Source organism: Trachypithecus francoisi, unplaced genomic scaffold (genome assembly GCF_009764315.1).
Source record: "Trachypithecus francoisi isolate TF-2019V2 unplaced genomic scaffold, Tfra_2.0 Lachesis_group8, whole genome shotgun sequence".
In the NCBI taxonomy this organism is placed as follows: Eukaryota; Metazoa; Chordata; class Mammalia; order Primates; family Cercopithecidae; genus Trachypithecus; species Trachypithecus francoisi.
Genome location: NW_022681473.1, coordinates 121,773,597 through 121,794,937, shown reverse-complemented (window position 1 = coordinate 121,794,937; position 21,341 = coordinate 121,773,597). Strand labels below are relative to the sequence as shown.

The 21,341-nt window shown below is 43.0% G+C and overlaps 1 pseudogene; it reads left to right on the top strand.

Annotated features, from left to right (window-relative positions):
- Positions 1-2,530: 2,530 nt before the first annotated feature.
- Positions 2,531-10,588, top strand: LOC117081389 (annotated as a pseudogene).
- The last annotated feature ends 10,753 nt before the right edge of the window (positions 10,589-21,341 follow it).

Below are 21,341 nucleotides of genomic sequence, written 5' to 3'. Positions count from 1 at the left end.
GATGGTGAGGATGGGACACCCTTCTACTGCCTGAGCAGACTGCAAGGAAAACCGTGTGTGTGTGTGTGTGATGGTGAGGATGGGACCCCTTCTACTGCCTGAGCAGACTGCAAGGAAAACCGTGTGTGTGTGTGTGTGATGGTGAGGATGGGACACCCTTCTGCCTGAGTGGACTGCAAGGAAACCCGATGTGTGTGTGCGTGCGCACACGTGTACCTGCATATATATGTGTGCGTACCTGTGTGTGTGTGTGTGCGCGCGCGCACGAGAGAGTGAGAGCGAGAGAGCTCACAGGTGATCAATGCCAAAGTGAATGCACTAAGTACGAGCTTGAAGGGAGACCCAGGTTGGCTCTGGGAGCGGGGCGGTGTAGGCATGAAGGGGGATGCTCTCTCCCCTGTTTCCTGCCTCCTTCCCTTCTTCTCTGTCAGGGAGGGGAGGTGTGTTGGAAACAGCTACACTCTCAATCAGGTGCTTTTTTTTCCCTCAAAATCTCCAAACTCAAAGCACTTATAAGGGGCCCTTCCTAGGGGCAGGCACCCCCAGCCACCAAATCACAGATTTCCAAGAGTGGGAGGAGCTTTCTTCTCTCCAACCCTTCCTTGGTTTCCTGGGGAAGAGGGTTCTTCCTGCAGGGCCCCTGGGCATCCTGCTCCTGGGCCTGGGCCTACAGACTGCCCTGCCCCTTCTTCCCAAACCTCTGAGAAGACCCCACTGGAGATGACCCCAAAGCCACGCCTGCTCCACGGCCCTAAGCAATAATGCCTGCCCTGGCTGCTGATGATGGTGATCCCTTTGGCCTTTGACTTGCCAGTTAAAAATGGAGTGACACCCCAGACTCAATTAGGAAGAGAACCTGCAGTCTGCCTCAGCTCAGGCCACCCCGCCAGGCTCCACTCGCTGGTATTTTCAGGCTTGCTAAGTACTAACCAACTCATCCCCAGTAACACTGCATGTTCATATCCTGAATTAAAAAGCAAAATGAGCAAACAAGTGCATAAGCAGACGAGAAAAAAGAAGGCACATCAAATGACGAGATGTGCAGCCAGTGAAGGTCCCCGGGAGTGTTGCAAGTTAAACTGATGGAAAGACGTTTAGTATTTAATTGCTCTTCATGTAACATTACTCTGCTTCAGAAATGTTTTGTATTTTGATATAAATAAACATTTGCTAAAAAAAAAGTTCATTTTCTAATTTTCTTTTTTGTACCTAGGGAGTACTTCCTGATGTTGTCTCACCCCTGGCCCTAGGTCTCCCTAATCAACCCACTTTAAAACTCACGACTCAACATGATTCTGAAAGGATTTGCGGCTGGGAGATGAAGAGGTTGCCTTGCGTTCATTGAACACACATGTACTGAGGGTATACTGTGTGTGAGTCACTGTTCAATTCACTTGGGGTGCATGAGTGAACAGACCAGACAAGGCTCCTGCTCCTGGAGGGCTTTTATTCTGGTGGTGGGGAGAGAGAATGAGTCGTTATTGCACTAAGAAAATGACATCAAATGACCTAAGGCAAAAAAACAAAAACAAAAACAAAAAAAGGAGCAGGGTAAGGGGCTGCTGATGTACAGAAGGAGGGAGGGGGCTGTGGTTTAGAACACTATTTTAGAGTGCTCACAGAGGGCCTCGAGGGGAGGCAGCCCTGGAGCAAAGGCAAAAGGGAGTAGCTTGTCTGGTGAATGCACACAGATGTCTCTTTTACTTTGTAGGCTTTTTACGCTGGCTCTTCAATTATGCGATTAAGATAATTTTTTGGTTGGACTCCATCTTTGTCTAAATGACCCCCAGCTAGCAACTCCTGCTGGCCCTCGGCAAAATCTCATGCAAGAGTCAGGAGTGTGATGGCCCCTCTGTCTCTGCCTTTCTTTTCCCCGGGAGGGAGGGATGTTCAGGCTTCAGCATCTCACTCTGTCTCCTCCAGGGTTGAGTTTGGGGACTTGACTTCCTGCCCTGGCCCGTCCTCATCCTCGTCCTCCCCTTCTCATGCTGGATGTAGGCAATGCTCCTCTTGTTCCCCAGCAACACCTACTAGGCTGCCTTCTCATTTTATTTGGGATTTAGGTAGAGATCGGATGCCAAAATATGATACTCCTGTTTATGCCACAACCAAGAGAAGAAAACAGGCAAATGAACAAACCAGCAAACGGACAGAAATAGGCCCATCTATACATTAAGAAACCTCTGCTGTGTGAAATTCCCTAACAGCTGTGAGATGGGCCGTTCCACCAGGCAGGCCCTGTGTCCACACAGCTTTCCTCTTCCTCAGTGATCTGCCTCTATTCTCTTTCCTCTCTAGTTTCCATTCGCTCTTTCCTCTGCCCTCCCCTGCTCTTAGCAGGCCATGATGAAAATCTTTTTGATGTCTCTTCTGTATTTGGTCTTAATTTGTAAAAGCAGATGCATGGAGTGTCTCACAGTCTCTTTCTTATGCATAGGTGAACGTGGCCAAAGTTGCCAACCCTGTCCTGTGAGAGCCGGCTCTCGGCTCATCCAGGAGGCTGTGCGCAGTGCAGTACTGCACTCCCAGCATGCCATCGGCGTTCCACGGGAGCAGCTGGCTGACCTCACAGTCCTTCTGTAACATTCGCAAGCTCTCTGGCAAAGCTAAATTTAAAAAAAAAGTGAGAAAAAAATAATTTTGGTCCGGAAGACCGTCTCTGTTAAATTTAAGAGACTTTCGTCTCTTTTTAAGATGGGGCCTAAATTCGTGTGCTCCATACTTGAAGAACCCTTTCATTTTTATTTCATTTGATGCTCGTGATAACCTCACAGGTTTAGTAAAATAGATAAAAAGTGATTTATCTCTTTTTTGGTCAGAACCAATGAATGAGCCAATCGACGGCCCTTCACTTCTCCTTCGCTTCCGGTCTCTGCCTCCCTCTCTCCCTTCGTCCTTTCCTCCCCTCATCACTTCTCAAAGGCTTTAAGGCAGCAGGAAGTAGAAAATAAAAATGAGGCCCAGTACTTTCTCCCTTAGGCCTCCTTTCAGGTGAACATGATGCAGTCCCAGGACACCCATGTTCCCCAAGTGAGGTCATGTAGCGCCTTGAGTCTAGGAAACGGCACTTGGGAACCCTGCTGAGCAACGCCAGGACTTTTATTAGTGGAAGTTTGGGTGAATTATAGTGCCAGAGAAAGGGTTGGGGAGACCAGGCGACAACAAACTTTCTGGGCTTTGTACACCTCGAGGCCATGCTGATTTCAGGGCCCAAGCTCTGCTATTAGGTTTTGGGGAGAGACCAGGCTAGTCCTGGGGTACTCAGGGGTCTGCATCATCACGCAGATGGTGTGCTGTAGGTAAACCAGCCAGAGTCTCCTGTGCCCCCAGCCTCCCTTTTTGGGCTGTTTTCCCCATTTCCATGGAACGCTTTTCTCTGTGGTCAGGGGCCTAGGAGCCATCTGTCTACAAACCTAGTGTTGAAGAAGAATTGTATGATGCCTTGGTTTATCAGTCGAGAGAGGTGGGCAGCACCCTGCAATTCCCATACTAGACTGATCGCTGCTTTCGAGAAGCTGCTTTTCCTGTGCTCCTCAGCCTTGGTGGAGAAATTGTCCGCATTCACAGTGGCTTGCCTTCACCCCCCACCCCTGGAAAAAGTCCTTGTCCTGCCTGTGCCATTATGAAAGGGGTGACTGGCCGGGTGCGGTGGCTCACGCCTGTAATCCCAGCATTTTGGGAGGCCGAGGTGGGTGAATCATGAGGTCAGAAGATCGAGACCATCCTGGCTAACACAGTGAAATCCCGTCTCTGCTAAAAAAAAAAAAATTACAAAAAATTAGCCAGGCATGGTGGCGGACGCCTGTAGTCCCAGCTACTCGGGAGGCTGAAACAGAATGGCATGAACCTGGGAGGTGGAGCTTGCAGTGAGCTGAGATCGAGCCACTGCACTCCAGCCTGGGCGACAGAGTGAGACTCTGTCTCAAAAAAAAGAGAAAAGGTTGGGGGGCGGACCTTGGGGAAATTCCTTGGCCTTTCTGAGGCAGCTGCCGCGGGGAGGGAGCCAGCCTTTCTTGGCAGGAGACCACACGTTCTTCGTGTCTGCGCAGACGCACAGGGTGCCTGTCCAGCTCTTCGGGGACTGCTTTGGCAGCACAGGCTGAGTGCAGGGGTCTGCAGCTTGGTGGCATCCTCCAAGGAGAAATGCCACTTTCTCCTTCTTGCAGGCAGCCCCCTCTCTATGCCAGATTATTATGGAGCATTATCTCACTTGGTTCTGAGGGAGAAGCACACCCTTTCCACTCACATAAGGAGGGGGAGGGAAACGCCTCTTAGCACTTCCAGGCACTCCTCAGAAGGCCAGTGACTGGACTTCAACCTTCCCTTTCATCTCCTTCCTGCCGCCATCCTGGTGTGCTGCTAGAGCCAGCTGTGCCGCCTCTTGTTCAGCTGTGCTGGAGGTAACCAGCGCTGTGTGACAGGGTAGGCTGCTTAGCTCCTGTGTGTCCTCAGTTTGGGGCCTTAATCGTCAAATGGCAACAGGAAGTATCCGTTCACACTGGAGACCCCTTCATCCTGTCACGGTTGTGGGCCTTCGCAGCTGCAGCTCCTTGACCTAAATAAAGCCTTTCACTGCGCTTCATTTCACTGGCTCCTTGTGTGTCTGCCTCACTAGTGTGGAAGCCCCTTGGCAGTGGAGCCCCCATCAGTCCTGTTCACTGTTGGAGCCTGAATGTGTACCACAAAAGAGAGACTTAATATTTATGGACAGAATGAATGAATGGTCAGAAAAATGCCTATGATATTTGGCATTATTTAATTTGGAGGTCGTTGGTACCCTTGGGAGAGCAACTTCAGTGGTGTGATGGGACCAGTGGCCAGTGGGGAGCTCACTGAGTGGGGACAGAGCCACTGGGGACTGTTATGCAGACAACACTTCAGACACCAAGTGTATTAACAGGGTATTTGAGGCATAGCAAGGCCCGCACATCAGAAGGCAATTGTCACTGAAGACAGTTTGTTACAGTTCCTGAGAGGAAGCAGCACACCACGCCACACCACGCCACACCACGGGGCCACCTGGGGACGCACTGGAGTCGGCCGGGAGACAGAGGACGCAGGAGCTGTGGGTGGGGGTCTTCGCTGTGGTCTCCCTAGGAAGGAATGGGCGAAGCAGGGTGAGTGGGCTCAGGATTGTCTAGCTTCAATAGTGGTAGTGGGCTCTGGGGCACTGGTACCCTAGGTGTCTACTGCCTGGCCCTGGGTGATTACGGCAGGACTCTAAGACCCTCGCAGGAGGTTTTGGGATGTGGGCTCTGGATTGGGTGGGTTTGTATTTAAAAGGGCATTATGGGGTGAGTTAATGTCTCTAGGAATTGGCTCATCCTGGAAGAGCAGTCCCTCCAGGGTCAGCAAGGCCTCAGATGTCAAAGCACCAGAAGACGGAGTTCATATACCACATCGCAACAGGGGAGAGAAAGGGGATGGCAGCTAGCAGAGTGTGGTCACAGGTGGGCACTGCCTGAGTTTTAGGTGGAAGGGATTAAAGCATGCTTCTGGAATGATCCAACAGAAGAGACCAAAGATACCAGAGGGAAAGGCACTCAGGAAAGGAACAAGGTCCTTGATAGAGAGCAGGGAGGAGCAGGACTGGCCTGCAGGGGAAGGTGCTGGGCAGCCAGGGGCCAGGAGGGAGCTCTCCTGCCATGGCTTGCATTTCTCAGGAGGTGAGAAGCAGGGTATCAGCTGGAAGGCAGAGGGGCCGTGGGGGTGGCAGAGGAAACCTGCAGAGAAGCAAGCCTGCTGGGGAAGCACTGAGGATCACTGGCTGTGCGGAGTCAGTATGGGGCTGGTGATTATGAATGTGCGGTGGTTTATCCCGAGTCGTGGATTTCCTAGGAAAGTATAATGGAGAGAGTGGACAAGGTAGTCGAGGGAGAGGGTGAAATAATACGAGAAACCATGGAATCCAAGGTTGGTGAGTACACGAGACAGGACGAGATGCATAAATACAAGTAAAGTGATGGGTCCAATGGATCCGAGACTTGATGACTGGCTTCTGTGTTGCAGTCAGTGTTGGGTTTCTCTGCTTGAAGAACAGGGGCTTGCAGGCAGATCCTGGCGCTCATAACTTACAGGAAGAGCATCTGGTAATGAGTAGGCCCATGGTGTGACTGAAAGTGGTTGGCTCAGGTCGGGTAGAGAAGTTCACTGAAGACATGCTCAGAGAACGAAGAGCCAAGGGCAATGGGCAGATGCCCTGGGGGGAGGGTCCATTCCTGGGAAGAATGGCCTGACTTGGAAAGAGGAAGACTGGGGCAGGCGCTGACATTTTCAGCAAATAAGAGCATCTTGAGGATGGAGGATGTCAGCAACGAGAGGGGAATGGCCAACCCAAAAGGCGCCTGTCTCAGAGGAGCAGCGTGAGGAGGGGAAACGGCCTGGATCCGGCAGAGAGGCCCGAGGAGCAAACAGTAAATAGTAAATATGTGAGCAAATAGAAAAATCTACGCCAACAACTAAACAGGAGATTAATAAGGAAATAGAGGTCTTGAACAACACTACGCCACTATGCACCAGTTGCACCTACTTGACATATGAAGAACATTCTGTTGAACAACAGCTGAAGGACATTTTTCTCAAGTGCACATGGAGCACTCTCCAGGGTAGACCATATGTTAGGCCACAAAGCAAATCTTAATACATTTAGAAAGATTGAAATCACACAAAATATCTTTTCTTATCACAATGAAATAAAACAAGAAAAGAGCAGAAGGAAAACTGGAAAATCCATGAATATGTGGAAATTAAATAATGCATTCTTGAACACCAATGGGCTAACAGGAAATCACATGGAAAATTAGAAAATAATTGAGACATATAAAAATGAAAACACCATATCCCCAAACTTACGGGATGCAGTGAAAACAGTGCTAAGTGGAAAATGTATGGCTAGAAATGCTACATTAAAAAGAACAAAGATCCCAAATCAACAAACTAAATTTATACTTTAAGGAACTGGAAAAAGAAGAACAAACTAAATATAAAGCTAGGAGAAGAAAGGAAATAATAAATAAAGATTAGGGTAGAGATAAACAAAATAGAGAATAGGAAAATAATAGAGATAATCAACAAAACCAATAATAGGTTCTTAGAAAAGACTGACAATATTGACAAACCTTTAGCTAGACTAAGAAAAAACACAAAGGGGACTTAAATAACTAAAATCGGAAATAAAAGAGAGGACATTATAACCAATTTTATAAAAATAAGGAGGATTATAAGAGAATACTATGAACAACAAATTGGATAATCTAGATAAAATGGAGTCTAGAAATATACAACCTACAAAGACTGAATCATGAAGAAATAGAAATCTGACCAGACTTACAACTACTAAATAGAATGAGTCAATAATAAAAAAAATTCCCAACAAAGGAAATCTCCGGACCAGATGGCTTCACTGGCAAATTCTACCACACATTTAAAAAATTAACACCAATCCTCCTCAAATTCTTTGAAAAAGTTGAAGAGGAGGGAATACTTCCAAACTCATTCTTTTAGATGAGTATTGCCCTAAAATAACATATACTGAAGCCAGCCAAATACATTACAAGAAAAGAAATCTAGAGACCAGTGTCCCTGATAAATATTGGTACAAAAATCCTCAACAAATATAGCAAACCAAATTCAACAGCATACTAAAAAGATTATACGCCATGACCATGCAGAATTTATTCCTAGAATGCAAGGATGTTTCAACATACAAAAATCAATCAATGTAATACATTACACTAGTAGAATAAAGGAAATAAAAACACGTGATCATCTCAATTGATGTGGAAAAAACATCTGACAAAATTAAACACTTCTGATGATAAAAACAACCAGTAAACTAGTAATAGAAGAAAACTACCTCAACATAATAAAGACCATATATAAAAAGCTTATAGCAAGCATCATGCTGTATGGTGAAAGACTGAAAGCTTTTCCTTTAAGGTAAGAAAAAGACAAGGATGTCTTGCTTTTGCCACTTTCATTTAATACAAAACTAGAAGCCTGGTGCGGTGGCTTATGCCTGTAATCCCAGCACTTTGGGAGGCTGCTGCAGACGGATCACTTGAGGTCAGGAGTTCTAGACTAGGCTGGCCAACATGGTGAAACCCTGTCTCTACAAAATATGCAAAATTTATCCAGGCATGGTGGCAGACTGCTGTAATCCCAGCTACTTGGGAGGCTGAGGCAGGAGAATCATTTGAACCCAGGAGGTGGAGGCTTCAGTGAGCTGAGATCACACCACTGCACTCTAGCCTGGGCAACAGAGCAAGAATCTATCTCCAACAACAACAACAACAGCAACGACAGAACAAACCAACCTCCGCCTCCCACCAAAACCCAATATAATACTGGAAGTTCTAGCCATTGCAATTAGGCAAGGAAAAAGGGCATTCAAATTGGAAAAGAAGTAAAATCATCTGTGATTCCAGATGGCATGATCTTACATGTAGAAAACCTAATGGTTTCACATACAAAAAGTACCTGTTAGAATTAATAAACAAATTCAGCAAAATTGTAGGACACAAAAACATGTAAAATCAGTTGCCTTCTACATACTAAAAATGAATAATCAGTAAAGGAAATCAATAATATAATTCCACTTAAAATAGCACCAAAAACACTTAAGAATAAACATATCCAAAGAGGCAAGGGACTTATGATACAGTTTGGATAGTCATGCCTGCCAAATCTCATGTTGAAATGTAATCCCCAGGGCTGGAGGTGGGGCCTGGTGGGAGGTGATTGGATCATGGGGGTGCATTTCTCATGAATGATTTAGCACCATCCCCTTGGTGCTGTTCTCGTGATAGTAAATGATTGCTTGTGAGATCTGGTTGTTTAAGAACTGTATGGCACCCTCCCCCACTCTCTCTCTTGCTCCTGCTCTGGCCATGTGATGTGCTTGCTCCGGCTTGGCCTTCTACCAAGAGTAGAAGCTCATGAGGCCTCCCCAGAAACTGGGCAGATGCCAGAGCCATGCTTGTACAGCCTACACAACCATGAACCAATTAAACCTCTTTTCTTTATAAATTACCCAATCTCAAGTATTCCTTTATAGCAATGCAAGAATGGCCTCATATACCTTGTATACTGAAAACCACAAGATATTGTGAAAGAAACTAAAGAGAACACATGTAAATGTGTTCACGGATTAGAATACTTAATATCATTAAGATATCAATACTTCCCTCAGTGACCTACAGTTTCAGTGTATTTTCTATAAAAATTCATTTTTTTTCTTTTTTGCTGAAATAGAAAAATCCATCCTGAAATTTATATGAAATCTCAAGAGACCCCAAATAGACAAAGCAATCTTGAAAGTGAAGCATTAAAGATGGAGGTTTCACACTTGGGGGTTTCAAACATCGTACACGCTGCGGTCATCAGAACAGTATGGTACAAAGACAGACACACAGCCCGTCCGGTCCCACCCCGGCCCGCCGCCGCGGCCGCCAGCCACGAGCTCCACGCAGCTAAACAAAGGCCCCTCGTATGGCCTCTCGGCTGAGGTCACGAGCCGGCTCCTGTCCAAATATGCCCTCCAGAAGGGGGCAGAGCCCCGCAGCCGGATCCAGGGACTCCCTGGCCTCTCCACGGCCCCGCGTTGTAGAAGGGCCGGAAGGATTATCTTGTGCACACTCGTGAACAAGCTGCAGCCGGGCTCAGACCCCGAGATCAACCGCACCGTGCAGAACTGGCACCAGCCGGAAAACCTCCGGCATGAACCCCGCGGACCGGTTTGAGGCCAACGACCTGTTTGGGAACACGCTGCAGGTGCAGGTGCCTCTTCTCGCCCTGGCGGGGAAGGCCGAGGCTAAGGGGCTGCAGAGCGGGGCGGACAGCGGTGACAAGCGCTCGGAGGAGCAGGAGCGGGACTTGACGACGCCACCGTGAAGGCCGGCCAGGGCGTCATCGGGCTGCAGATGGGAACCCTCAGAGGCACCAGCCAGTCCGGCACGACCGCGTACGGCGAGAGGAGGCATCTCTACGCCCCCAAGAACCACATCCTTGACCCCCCATGGACCACTCGACCATCAACCTCCAGATGGCTGCAAACACGTGCGCCAGCCAGGTGGGCACGATGGCTCCCGGAACCCGGCGGCACGTCCATGACACCAAGCTGGGCACCGACAAGTGTGACAACTCTTCCATGTCCCGCAGATGGGCTGCACACAGGACGCCAACCAGAGCTGCCGGGTCTTCGGCCTGGGCTGGCAGACATAGGACCCCAAGCACTGCCCGCAAGGCACAGGGGCCGGTGGGCTCCCTCGGGTGCAGGCGACTGTCCCGGCCCTGGGGAGGCCCCTGACTCTTCCCCTTACTACCAGGAGGAGACCGGCTGCTGGGGCTCCCAGCTTGCTCTCTCCCCACATCGTCTCCCCGTCTGGGTTTTTGGTTTTTTTTGCGTTTTCTTTTTCTTTTTTCTTTTTTTTTTTTTACCTATTCAGTGCTGCCAATCAACCAAGGGTCTGTGAGTGGCGGCGCTGGATCAGGCAGCAGGGCTTTTTTCTCCTCTTGCCGTGGTTCCTTCGCAGGACTGAGCCACCGGGCTGTGGGGGAAGGGGTCAAGGCTCTATCCCAATGCGTGTAGGGGGAGGGTCCCTGTTGGCACGTTCAGGCTGTGAGCAGAACTGTGCTGGGAGAAGAGACCTGGGCATGGAGGGAACCGGTCCCGGAAAGTTTCCAGTTGCCTCGCCTCTTTCCCCTTCTGTCAGCCGATCAGTTTGTGGTTTCTGTATCTGCAAAAGTTTCAGGAAGTATTTATAAAAGAAAAAAAAAATATATATATATGTTTTATTTTTCCAGAGGAATGGGGCAGGGACAGTGGAGAGGTGCTGGAAAATGAGTCCCCTGGGAGAGGGAGCCCAGCCACGATGCTAAATAGCTCAGGCTCCTGAGTGGCTGGATTTCCCTAGGACCCTCAGACCAACAGACCTCAGACCCTCAGACCCATCTCATGGCCTGGTTGGGAAACGGAGGCCCATACAAGGAAGTGGAATTATGAGTTGTTGGGGTCAAGCCTGAACCCCTATCCATGCTAATCTCCCCCCACCTCCCGCCCCCGCCACTGTGGCCTCAGTAGGTTTTGTTGTTGTTGTGCAGGCTGGAGCGCAGTGGGGCAATCTCAGCTCACTGCACCTCCACCTCCTGGGCTCAAGGGATTCTTCTACTTCAGTCTCCCGAGTAGAGTGGCTGGGACTGCAGGTGCTCAACCGCGCCTGGCTAATTTTTGTATTTTTAGTAGAGATGGGGTTTCACCATGTTGACCAGGCTGGTCTCGAACTCCTGACCTCAGGTGATCTGCCTGCCTCGGCCTCGCAACGTATTGAGATTACAAGCATGAGCCACCACGCCTGGCTCCTGAGTAGGTTTTAAGGGGCCCCAATCCTTCTTTCCCCTTCCAGGCCTGACCAGCTATACTGCTCTGGTTCCCCGCCCCTCACACAGTCCACCAAGTACTGCACAGGAAACCCCACCCAGGGGTCCTGCACCATGAGATAATGAGAAATAAGGACTATGGACCAAACGCAATAAAACCTCTGTTTGTAAGAAGACAAAGAAAAAGGAAAAAAAGACAGACATATAGACCAATGGAAAAGCATAGACAGCCCAGAAATAATCCCTCACATATATGGTCAAATAAATTTTGACAGTGGTTCCAAGAGTATTCAATGGGGGAAAAACAGCCGTTTAAAAAAATGGTGTTGGAAAAACCAGATATTTATATGCAAAGAAATAAAGTTGACCCTTAACTTAAACCATATACAAAAATTAACTCAAAATGACTCAAAGACCTAACTGTAGGCACTAAAACTATAAAACTCTTAGAAGAAAGCACAGGGGAAAGGTTCATGGCATTGAAATTGTCAATGATTTTTTTTGGGTGTGGGGATAAAACACCAAAAGCACAGGCTACAAGAAAAAACTGATAAATTGGATTACATCAAAATTCAAAACTTTTGTGCATCAAAGAACACTATTAGTAGATGGAAAAGGGACCCATGGAACGGGAGAAGATATTTGCAAATCATCTGTCTGATTAGAGGTTCGTGTCCAGAATGTATAAAAAACTCTTACAACCCAACAACAACAACAACAAACCCAAATGACTTGATTAAAAAGTGGACAAAGAACTTCATAGATGGTTCTTTCAAGAAGATATACAAATGGGTAATAAGCACATGGAAAGACGCACAACATCACTAGTCATTAGCGAAAAGCATATCAAAACCATGATGAAATACTACCTTATACCCATTAGAATGGCTAGTATATACATATTCAAAACAATAGAAAACAATAAATGTTAGTGAGAATGTAGAGAAATTGGAACCCTTGCACACTGTTGGTAGAAACGTAAAATGGTGCAGCTGCTGTGGAAAACAGTATGGTGGTTTCTCAAACAGTTAAAAATGAGTCTGACTGTAGTGGCTCATGCCTGGAATCCCAGCAATTTGGGAGGCCAAGGCAGGAGGATCATTTGAGGCCAGGAGTTCAAGACCAGGAAGACATAGGAAGACATAGAAGACATAGGAAGACCCTGTCTCTACAAAATAATAATAATAAAAAAACCCCAGCTGGGTATGGTGGTGCACGCCTGTGGTCCCAGCTACTCAGGAGGCTGAGGTGGGAGGATCACCTGATCGCAGGAGGTTGAGGTTGTAGTGAGCTATGATCATGCCACTGCATTCTAGCCTGGGCAACTGTGTGAGATCCTGTCACTAAACAATATTTTTTAAAATGAAATTATCATATGATTCAGAAATTCCACTTCTGGTTAAATACCCAAAAGAACGGGAAGCAGGATCTTGAGGAGCTACATGTATGACTATGTTCATAGCAGCATTATCCACAAGGCCAAAAGGTGAAAGCAACCCACATGTTCATCAATGGATACACAGATTTTAAAAATGCGGTGTACACAATGGAATATAACTCAGCCTTAAAAATGGAAGGAAATTCTAAAATATGCTACTACATGGATGAACTTTGAAGACATTATGCTAAGTAAAATAAGTCAGCCACAAAAAAAAAAACAAATACTGCAAGATTCTACTTATATAGAGTACCTAGAATAGTTAACCTCATAGCGAAAGAATGTAAAATCATGTTGCTAGGAGCTGAGGGTAGAGAGAACGGGGAGTTATTGTTTAATGGTAGAATTTTAGTTTTGTGAAATAAAAAGAGCCCTGGAAATGGATGATGGCAGTGGCTGCACAACAGTGTGAATGTGCTTAATAACACAGAGCTGTACATTTAAATACGGTTAATATGGGAAATTTCATGTTACGTTATTTTACCAGAGTTAAAAATAATAAAAAGAAGTCTATATAAATATATACTTCACTTCTTTTAACTTCTTTTATAAGATTACATAAAGCAATTATTATCACATTGTATTATTGGATTTACAACATAATATAGATTTAATACGTATGATAATTGTACAAAGGAAGCTGAGGGATGAAGGTGTACTGGAACAGGGTTTCTACAGTTTACCAGAATGAAGTTATTTTGATGTAGACTGTAATTACTTTGATGTAGACTGTAATTAATTAAGATGTATGTTATAATCCCTATATCTGCCACTACCAAAAGTACAAATATACTGTTTAAAAAATCAAGAGGAATTACATATTACACTAAAAGTATCTATTTGATACAAAAGAATATAATAAATAAAGAACAAGGAATAAAAAACTCATGAGACATATAGAAAACAAATAGTAAAATGGCAAATATAAATTTAACCATATCAATAATTACATATGTGAACGGACTAAATAATCAAAAGGTGGAGATTGTTAGACCAGATGAAAAAAAAGATCTTACTCTATGCTGTCTATAAGAGGCATATTTTAGCTTCAAAGACACAAGAATTTAAAAATAAAAGGGGGAAAATATATGCCATGCAAACAATAACCGTAAGAGAGTTGGAGTGGCTATATTAATAGCAAAATATAGTTTAAGACAAAAATATTTCTAGAGACAAAGTGATATTTCACAATGACAAAAGGAAAATATAACAATTGTAAATGTCTATGCCTGAAACAAGAGAGCTGTCAAATATTTGAAGCGATAACTGACTGAATTGGAAGGAAAAATAAACCATTCAGCAAGTAAGAGACCTAAACACTTGACTTTCAGTAACTGAAAGAAAAAGTAGACAGAAAATCATTAAATGAATAGAAGACTTGAACAACAGTATTGACCAGCTTCATCTGAGAGCGAGAGAACACTTGAATCAACCAATGACAGCGGAATACATATTCTTGTAAGTATACTTGAAATCTTCTCTAACATAGATCATACGCTATACTATCAAATCTCAAAAATTTAAAAGAAATGAAATAAAAAAGCATATTCTCTGAACACAAAAGAATTAGATTAGACATCAACAGTGGGGAGAAATCTGGGAAATCTTCAACTATTTGTAAGTTAAACAACATTCAGGGATCCCTACTTATCCTTGCTTTCACTTTCTGTGGTTTGACAAACAACTCAACTCAAATAGATCATATGCCTAAATGTAACAGCTATTATAAAATGATAAAACGTTTAGAGGAAAACAAAATATTCTTCATGACCTAAGATTGAGCAGAGTTCTTAGATATTATGCCAAAAACATATTTCACATGTAAAAAAATATTTCAGACCTGTAGTCTGAAATAGTAAGTGGAAAATTCCGGAAATAGACAATTCGTAAGTTTTAAAGTACAAGCCATTTTCAGTAGCCTGATGGAATACTGCTCTGTCCCGCTTGGGAAATGAATCATTCCTATGTCCAGCGTCTCTGTGTTGTCTGCTTTACCCACCCGTTACCCATCCACTCGGCTGACCTCTTGGTTATCAGTTTGACTGTCCCAGTGTCACTGTCCTTGTGTTCGAGTAACACTTATTTTACTTTACGGACCAAAGCACAAGAGTTGTGATGCTGGCAATTCAGATACGCCTAAGAGAAGCTATAAAGTGCTTCTTTTTTTTTTTTTTGAGACGGAGTCTCGCTCTGTGCCCAGGCTGGAGTGCAGTGGCCGGATCTCAGCTCACTGCAAGCTCCGCCTCCCGGGTTCACGCCATTCTCCTGCCTCAGCCTCCCGAGTAGCTGGGACTACAGGCGCCGCCACCTCGCCCAGCTCATTTTTTGTATTTTTAGTAGAGACGGGGTTTCACCAAGTTAGCCAGGATGGTCTCGATCTCCTGACGTCCTGATCCGCCTGCCTCAGCCTCCCAAAGTGCTGGGATTACAGGCGTGAGCCACTGCGCCCGGCCTAAAGTGCTTCTCTTAAGTGAAAAGGTGAAAGTTCTCAGTAAGGAAAGATAAAAACTTTATGCTAAGTTTGCTGAGATCTAAGGTGAGAGTAAATCTTCTGTCCATGAAACTGTAATGAAAGAAAAATAAATTCATCCTAATTTTGCTGACATACCTCAAACTGCAGAAGCTATGGCCACAGTGCCTAAGTGCTTAGCTAACATGAAAAAGGCACTGTATTTGTAGGTGGAAGACAGGACGTGTACTGATGGACAGGAATCGGATTTGGTACTATCAGCGGTTTGAGGCATCCATGGGGGTCTTGGAACATATTCCCTATGGATAAGGGTGTACTATTATACTTCTAGATAAGCCTTGGTAAAATAAGTCTATGTATTTTGGATTGAGTTTATAAGAATATGAAACTCACAGAATACAACTAAAGTTATATTTAGAGGGAAATTTATATCTAACACCCACATTAGAAAAAAAGGAAGATCTCAAATCAATAATCTAAATTTCCACCTAAAGAACTAGAAAAAGAACAGCAAACTAAGCCCAACGCAAACAAAAGTAAAGAAAGAAAAAACAAACAGAATTAGGAACAATGAAATAGAAAACAGAAAAATAACAGAGGAAAAATAAATAGGGAATTTCAAGGTAAACCAAAGGTGGTCTTTGAAAAGACTTTTTAAAATTTCACACACCTGTACACAGGTTGAGCAAGGAAACCTAGAGAACATAACAAATTACCAAAATTAGGACCGAAAGACAGGACATGACCACCAACACTATAGATATTAAAAAGTTTCCGTGGAAATACTACAAATAACTTAGCAAATTAGACAGTCTAGGGGAGTTGAGCTATAGCTTCAAAACAATGCCTATCAAAATTCCAGCAGGCGTTTTTTGGTAGAAATTAGCAAAATGATCCTAAAATCTCCGTGGAAATGCAAAGAAATTAGAATAGTCAGAAAAGTATTGGGAAAAAAGATTTATACTACTTGATCTCATTTTACTACCAAGGTATAATTATCAAGACAATGTGGTGATGGTGAAAGGATAAGCATAGCCCAATGACGTAAAATTGAGAATGCACAAAAGAATAAACTCTCATGGTCAATTTAATTTTTAACAAAGGTGCCAAGGCAATTCAATGGGGGCAAAAACCAGTCTTTTCTACAAATTGTGTTGGTATAATTATATGTTTATAAGAAAAAGCATATACAGATCTTACCTACAGCATATCCACAAAAACAACTCAAATAGATCATACGCCTAAATGTAAGAGCTACTATAAAATGATAAAACTTTTAGAAGAAAACAAAATATTCTTCATGACCTTAGATTGAGCAGAGTTCTTAAACATGATGCCAAAAACATATTTTATACTTGAAAAAATATTTGAATTCATCAAAATTAAAACCTTTTTGCCTTCAAAAGAAAACATTAGGAAATTGAAAGACAAGCAAGAGACTGGAGAAAGTACTTGCAAATCATAATCTGATAAAGGACTTGCATTCAGGATATATAAAGAACTCGATAATAAAAAGAAGACAACTTAATTTTTTAAAAAAATAAATATTGAATATTATATAAACTTTCATATATATAACATATGTTTTATGTGTGTGTATATATCATATATATCAAAATCCTTACATATAATGATATATAAAAATCTTCATATATGTTATACGTACATAAGATTTAGATATATATAAAACATACATACAAGTTATATATATGTTGGTGTAATATCTAATATGTAGTTTATTAGCTATCCAATGTAATATAAACAGATTATCAATATTATAAGCTATCAGATAAATGCAAGTTAAAGCAGATGATACGCCTCTTTACACACCAACTAGAATATCTATGATAAAAAAAATGTTGTGAGGATCTGAAGAAACTTCAGCCTTCATACCTTGCTGATAAAAATGTAAAATGTTATGGAAAAAAGTTTGACATTTCTTAAAAAGTTAAATGTATATCAAATATTTAAAGAGGAACTACTACTCATCCTTTTACAGACTCTTCCAAAAAACAGAAGAAAAAACAAAATATTCCAACTCATTCTATGAGGTTTAAAAAATCAAGAAGAATTGAATGGTACAAAACCCTGATACCAAAACTGGACAAGGACATCACAAGAAAATAAATTATTGCCCAATATCTCTTATAGATGGAAATATTCTCAACAAATAATAGCAAACTGAATTCAGCACATATAAAAAGGATTGTACTTTATTGCCAAGTGGGATTATCCCTGGAGTTGGTTTAACATTTGAAAATCAAAAAATTATGTAGTACACAGTATTAATAGAGTAAAAGCCACAACCACATGGTTCACCTCAATAAATGCATTGGACTTTGTCCAATGCTTTTTCATTACTAAAACACTCCAAAAAGTGGGAATAAAAAGTGAACTTTATAAACCTGATAAAAAGCATCTATGAAAAAATTCTCAACTAATACTATCCTTAATGGTGAAAGACCATACTTTTCTCCTAAAATCAGGAGCAAGAAAAAGATGTTTGCACTCTTCAGTTCTATTTAATAATATATAGCCAGGACAATTAGGCAAGAAAAATAATGAAAGGCATTCAGATTGGAAAGGAAGAAGGAAAATTATTTGCAGATGACCTGATCTTGTATATAAAAAATTTTAAGGAATTCACTAAAAAACTTTTACAAGAAATGAGTTCAGCAAAGTTGTGGGATAGAAGATTATTATTCAAAAATCCACTATAGTTCTATACACTAGCAATAAAAAACCCAAAATGAAATTAAGAAAAAAATGCCACTTAAACTAGCACTAAAAAGATAAATTCCTAAGAATAATAACAAATGAAGTGCGAGACTTGCACACTGAAAATGATAAAACGTTGTAAGAAATTTCGGATCTAAATAAATAGAAATAAATGTCCATGGATGGAAGACTTAATATTGTCAAAAGGGCAATACTCCCCAAATTGATGAATAAATCCCTATTAAAATGCCAGTAGACTTTTTTTATATTCTAAAATTCATATGGAAATTCAAGGATCCCACAATAGCTAAAACAATCTTGAAAAAGAACAAAGTTGGAGAACTCAAACTTTGTGGTATGTTAAAGCATACTACAAAGCTACAATAATCAAGACAGTGTGGTACTGGCATAAGGATAGACACAATGGTTAATTGAAAGTCCAGAAGTAAACTCTTACATTTATAATAAACTGATTTTTGACAAGGATGACAAGACAATTCAATGGAGAAAGAATATTCTTTCTAATAAATGGTGTGGGGACAACTGGATATCCACATGCAAAAGAATGAAGTTGGGTCCTCTACCTCACACTATCGACAATAATTAACTAAAAATGAATCGTAGACATAAACACAAATGCTACAACTATTAAACTCTTCGAAGAAACATAGGATTAAATCTTTATGGTCACAGGCTGGGCAATGGTTTCTTAGATTTGACACCAAAAGCATAAGAAACAAAAATAAAAAGAGATAAATTGGGCTTCATAAAAAATTCAAAACTTCTGTGCTTAAAATGACATCATTAAGAAAGTGAAAAGGCAACCCACAGAATGGGAGAAACTATCTGTAATCATATATCTGATAAGACACTTGTACAAGGGATACATAAAAATTCTAACAACTCTACAATAAAAGATAAATAATCGATTATAAAATGAAAAAGGACTTAAGTATATATTTATCCAAAGAAGAGATACAAATGACTAATAATCACATGAAAAGATACTCAGCATCATTAGTCATTAGAGAGACAAATCAAAACCACAATAAGGTACCACTTCACACTCACTAGGATGGCTAAAATCAAAATGACAGGTAATAATGCTGGCGAGAATGTGGAGAGATCAAAACCCTCACACATTGATGATGGGAAAGTAAAATGATTCAGGCATTTGAAAAACATTTTGACAGTACTTCAAAATGTTAAACACAGGGTTACCATATGACCTGGGAATTCTACTGCTAGATATAAACCCAAGAGAATGAAAACATATGTCCATACAAAAACCTGTACACAAATGTTCATAGTAGCGTTATTCATACCAAAACATAGAGACAATCCGAATGTCCATCAGCTGATGAATGGATAAACAAAACGTGATACATTCATATAATGGAATACTACACAAGGAATTAATTGCTGATATCTGCTATAATGTGGATGACCCGCAAAAATGTTATCTTCAGTTACGAAAGACCAGATATTGAATGATTCTATTCACATGAAATGTCCAGAATAAGCGAGTCTATAGAGACAAAGTAGATTGGTGGTGGCCTAATGCTGAGAGAGAGGGTTGGGGGAAAATAAGGGTTGACTACTAATGGGTACGGGGTTTCGTTTTTGGAGTGATAAAAATATTCTAAAATTAGGTCGAGGTGATGGTTCTACATCCATCCAGTGAATATACTGAAAACTACTGAATTGTATATTTTAAATGGGTGAATTTTATGGAATGTGAATTATGTCTCAATAAAGCTGTTAAGAAAAAGTAAAACACGTTAAGCATAAAGTTATCAATCTAGTCCCAGGAATTTACCCAAGAGAAACAAAATATATTTCCATTCCACATAATATTTTTTCAAATGTTCATCACAGATCATGGTGGATGGGAGGAGGACTAAATTGTATTTCCAGACAGAGTAGCATGTGGGGGCTAGCATTACGAATTTTAGCTCCAGATTGACTGCGAGAACAAACAAGCTGTCGTGAGAGGACCCACAGACCCTCTGAAGCAAATGGAGTTCTCCTGCAGGGCCCGGGAGACGTCCCAAATACCGTGAGTGCCCCGACTGGTGGAAGCGGGAAGCACACTGAACACACACCCCACTGAGAAGCTGAAGGACTGTTTGTGGGAGAGGTTTCTGATGTTACCTGGAGCTGAGTCAAGTTAGAGAGCCGAGCCGAGCGAAATACAGCAGTAGAGAAAGCAGCAGGAAGGCCCTGGGAGCTCTCTGGGTCCCCAAGCAGCCCATTCCCGCCTGGCACCACAGGGATCGTTCAGGAGGGTGGCCAGAGGACCACCTTTTCTTTCTAAACTAAACTAAAGCCTTTTTCTTTCACAGCTGGGAGGCTTAAAGCCTCAGGCAAGTTTTCAAGCCGTATGGCCCTCCGACTGGAAAAAGACTGAGGGCTGTTGCAGAGGACACAGAGGGAGTGAGACTAGTCCTTCAGATTCTGTGGGAGCTGGGTAAGACCTGTGACTGCTGGCTTTGCCCCACTTCCTGGACAACCTGCATGACTCAGCAGAGGCAGCCATAATCCTCCTAAGTACACAACTCCATTTACCTGGGAATCTCACCCCCATCCCCACAGCACCTGTAATCCCAACTACTTGGAAGGCTGAGGCAGCCGAATTGCTTGAACCTGGGAGGTGGTGGTTGCAGTGAGCTGAGACCATGCCACTGCCCTCTACCCTGGGCGACAGAGTGACACTCCTTCTCAAAAATAAATAAATAAGGAAAGAAGCACAAAGAACACCTGGGAAATTCACTGTAAAAAGATCTTTGCCTGGGCACACTGTCATCAGGTTATCCAAAGTTAAGACGAAGAAAAGAATCCTAAGAGCTATGAGACAGAAGCACTAGGTAACCTATAAAGGAAAACCTATCAGATTAACAGCAGATTTCTTTTTCTTTTTTTTTTTTTGAGGCGGTGTCTCGCTCTGTCGCCCGGACTGGAGTGCAGTGGCCGGATCTCAGCTCACTGCAAGCTCCGCCTCCCGGGTTCACGCCATTCTCCTGCCTCAGCCTCCCGAGCAGCTGGGACTACAGGCGCCCGCCACCTCGCCCGGCTAGTTTTTTGTATTTTTAGTAGAGACGGGGTTTCACCGTGTTAGCCAGGATGGTCTCGATCTCCTGACCTCGTGATCCGCCCGTCTCGGCCTCCCAAAGTGCTGGGATTACAGGCTTGAGCCACCGCGCCCGGCCAACAGCAGATTTCTCAGCAGAAACCCTGTAAGCTAGAAGAAATTTGGGCCCCTATTTTCAGTTTCGTCAAACTAAACAATTATTAGCCAAGAATTTTGTATCTAGCAAAACTAAACATCATATTTGAAGG